This window comes from Dreissena polymorpha, chromosome 7 (assembly GCF_020536995.1).
Source record: "Dreissena polymorpha isolate Duluth1 chromosome 7, UMN_Dpol_1.0, whole genome shotgun sequence".
In the NCBI taxonomy this organism is placed as follows: Eukaryota; Metazoa; Mollusca; class Bivalvia; order Myida; family Dreissenidae; genus Dreissena; species Dreissena polymorpha.
The window spans coordinates 33,727,670-33,732,214 of NC_068361.1; positions in this window are offsets into that span (position 1 = coordinate 33,727,670).

Below are 4,545 nucleotides of genomic sequence, written 5' to 3' on the forward strand. Positions count from 1 at the left end.
CGCATGTCTTTGTTTATGCTTTTGTTCCTGTTTTTGTTAACTCTTTCAGTGCTGGAACCGAATTTTGAAGGCCTTTGCAAACAGTTTGGATCCAGATGAGACGCCACAGAACGTGGCGTCTCATCTGGATCCAAACTGTTTGCTATTCTGATAGTATTCTTTGAAAAAAATGGAAGAAAATTATAATTTTATAAATTCAGCAGACGACATTTTAGCAGACAACAAATTTCCCAGCATGCAAAGGGTTAATTAAGTCAAATGACCATCATTTGTTACATAATGCTCATACTGCCATTTAACAGTTTTAATTTACCTGTTTCTTTTAAGGATTGTTGTGTTATTTCTTATTGTTAATAAATTGCCCCACTTCTGAAGAAGCTTACTTATTTCCGTGCACCTGCCTGCTGGTCGGTTTATGGTTTTGATTATGCACAATATCTTAAGAATGCTGTGACATGCAATCCTGCAAATTGGTAGTATGGTTACATGTGATAAGAGGGAGACACCTGTTTTTATGATTTGCTGGTCAAAGATCTGGGTCATTTAGACTTTAAACATGAAATTTAGTTCCTGTCCCATATGATATATATACAATTCTTTGACTGCTTTGGTGATATGGCGTCAGCCAAGCAAATATATGTCAAGGGTTCGATCCCCACTGTGGGAGCATTTTTAGATCTCCCCAAAGGACATCAAGTATGTTTATGGAAGCAGTGGTCTAATGGTAGGACGCTGGCTTAGGGATCGAGAGGTCCCGGTTGGAATCCCGCCCTGACCACCGGAATTTCCTTGAGCAAGAAATTTATCCCACAACTGCTCCTCTCCACCCAATGCAGGTATATAAATGGGTACCTGTGAGGGAAATAAGCCAATGTGCCGTGGCTGCATACTTCGTCAAGATGTTAACGGACGACTTATGACCCAGTGATCAGGGAAAAACTGTAAAGCGCCTTTGAACGCACATCCCGAGTATGAAAAGGGCGCTATATAAATGTGGTATAAAGAAAGTACTGGTTCTAGGCCGAAAAACGGACTCTAGAGCGTTTAAAATAAGTACAGGCTAATCAGGGACGACACATTCTGCCTTAACTGGATTTTTGCAAACAAGAGACTTTCTTTATACAAAAAATACCATAAAAGCGGAATTTGTTGTCCCTGATGAGCCTGTGTGGACTGCACAGGCTTATCTGGGACGACACTTTACGTACATGCATTAAACCCCCATTTCACAGAGCATGGCTCACATGTATGTTGGAGATCTATATATTCCTTAAATATTTTTGTATTGATATATGATTTTAGAATGTGTTTGGCAATGTAATACTTATGTCCGCGGTATCTTTGGCACTCGTGTTTAAAGGGATCTTTTCACGGTTTTGTAAATTGACAAAATTGAAAAAAGTTGTTTCAGATTCGCAAATTTTCGGTTTAGTTATGATATTTGTAAGGAAACAGTATTACTGAACATTTGCCATGGTCTAATATAGCCATTATATGCATCTTTTGACGATTTCAAAACCTAAAAATTATAAAGCGTTGCAACGCGAAACGATTTAATAATTTGGAGAGCTCTGTAGTTGTCTTTTAAATTTGTGAAACTGCGAAATTGCTTATATAACGTATAAAATACGCTTTTTATGTATGCTTGGCAGGATAGCTCAGTTGGATAATGCGATTTTACTTCAGGATTCCGGGGGTCGCTGGTTCGAGCCCTGCTGCGGGCTACGTTTTTTTTTCCTTTTTTAAATCTTTTTTTTTACTTTTTACTGGAGCTTTTAAAATTTAATGTTTACATTTATTAATATAAAGCATTTAATGACAAACTTCAAAACATGCCAAAATCTGTGAAAAGGCCCCTTTAATTCTTAATAAAATGTTAACATTTATTATCTGTTACGTTAACATTCTTGTAATTCGTAACGGTCTGAAATCATTGTTGATATAATATCTTTCCATGAAAACGTTCCTAATTCTGATCGATTAACACAGTCAAACACATACACACATTCACCGACCCCGAGGTTTATCAGTCCACCTGCCTGATATATTTAAAATGACACGCGTGGTTTTACCGCGGAATTTCAAGATATTCAACCAAATAATTAGTGTCATACTGACATGGGTTATTCAACTTGACTGCAATCCTCCAACGTGAAGTTGACATTTGTATGAGAAGAGCTTCATTTACATGCAACACTTCTTAAAATGTCATAAGTCTACCAAATTACGGGTTTTTAACAAGAACGTTTTCTTCCTTGTCCTTTGGTAAATATCATGTTACGAAATGTCTTTTTCTCATACTTTTACAAAAACGATAAGTTAGTAGATAATGCATAGCTTTCAGCAAACTCGATGAACTTTATGACTTTGTCATCATTCTTTTAAAAATCGACATTATAATAAGGCCAAAAAATGTCATTTGTTTCCACGAACATCGTCAAAAAAGGAAGGTACGTCGAACAAAGTGTTCTCGTGGAATGTTTCATTATACATTTTGTGTTAACTTGTAATAAGCGCATGCGACGGAATGCATTAATCTTCCAATCTTTATTGAACATTTTCCCTTAGGTACTTTATACTTTATTTAGCGAAAACGACCATATACAGCAATCAGGATCGCAAACTTAATAGTAAATTTAGCGCATATGATGTAAGATAGCAAAAATCGAGAACGCAACCTGAAAAAAGGGTTTGTGGTCAACACAAATTATAGTCGATCTAGGTTAGTAGAAAAAAAACTATTTGCTTTACGTTTTAATTCCCATATATGTTACAAATATGTGACGTGTACTGTTAGTAATTTCATACGCAATCTCCACGCAGAGTTTCGTTCCATGCTCTCGCATACACACTCTGCCATCACAAGAAAATCTTTCCAGATATGAAAGGATTTTTTTGTTTTAAGTATTATACTATGAAAAGTGGTATCATTTTATTTATATTTTGAAAAAAAGTGTAGAAGTTTAGGTTCATAATTAAACAAATAAATTACTTAAATTAAAAAAAAAGTAAAAATAACTTGAAAAATTATTGTACCACTTGACTCGGCTATCATCACGTGGTTGGTTATATCGGCAAAGATTTGATTCAGCTAAGCTCACTCCCGCTGAACTACGTTACAATGAGAGGTGCGTCTGTACGACAACGCGATACGGCGTCATAACTACAACGGTTACGGCTTCTTCCCACAGTTTGTTGACGATACGGGACGTTGTTTAAATAAATGGTAAATAACGGTGATTTTGAATAGTTTTTGTATGTGTAAGCCAATGTTTATTTCAATACGGATATTGTGTTCCTCTTTCATAGCTTGCCATGTAATTTATTCCTATGTTATCGATAAAGTGGAAGTTTTACAGACCTGTACAGACAACTCATAAAATCATTGGAATATAATTCAAAGTCTGATATTAAACAGAAGAAAATGCAAACAAACGTAAGCAAGAACGAATATTGAATCAATATTATCCAGATCTGCCTCAAAATTAACTGCATGTAAGTGTAACGAGATCAATTTTGATGAATTAAAATGTTACGGCGTCTTACAGAGAGTGTTACAGTGCATTTACTACAACATGTTTAAGGTTACGGTATAGTATCGACGGGTACTGGAGGTTTCGGTAAATAACAAATTCGGTAAATTGTATTTATATAGTAAATGTTGTGGAGGTTTCGGTAAAATAAATCTTTATAGAGGTATACCTACAATGAGGTGTGAAGGACACCTTTTATTGGCTTACATTAGGGGCATATATTTGCAAACTGATTAATTGTTAATTGATAAATTAATTCAATGCCTACAGTAAAGAATTTAGGGGCATGAATGAGCTACCACTGAACTTTTTAAAAAGAATAATTTTTGGTACCAAACCAAAAAATGTAGATTGAATTTCAAATGTAACTTTATTGACAGTACATTTACGATTTAAATAAATCAGTACTATTTTTTTTTAAGATTTGGTGCATTTATTTAAAAAAATTAGTTCTTTACATTCTTTACAGTAATTGAGGTAATTAGTAACTAAGTAATTATGTTAATGATTTACTCAATTTACTCAATTGAAGGAATGCACTTTTTACAAATTGTGCATGAAAGAAATAAACTCATGCTATTTGTTTTATTCTTTCATTTAATTTTTATTCATACATATTTACATTTACATAATTTACAACATGCAATATATAACAGTGAAGATACATTTCAATAATATCAGTCAGTTTTTATTATGTTATTTAATTTTTATACATATATACATTTACATAACACAATACAAGCAGATTTTAAACATACAAGTACATGAAGAAACTCATCACATTATTCACTGTCACACAGAGTTCAGTTCAAAATCATTTAAAAGTTCATTCGTCGTCGTCAAACATGGTGCACCGCAGTTGATGGTCCCAGGGCGTTGATGTGACTGATGATCCTCAGTAGGTCTGTTGTCGACAGTTTTTCCTCTTCATAATCGTCCCAGGCTTGGTGAAGTCTCCCATGTATTTCCACAAATTTCTTCCTCCTGATCTTAAAGATTGCCCCTAGAGTTT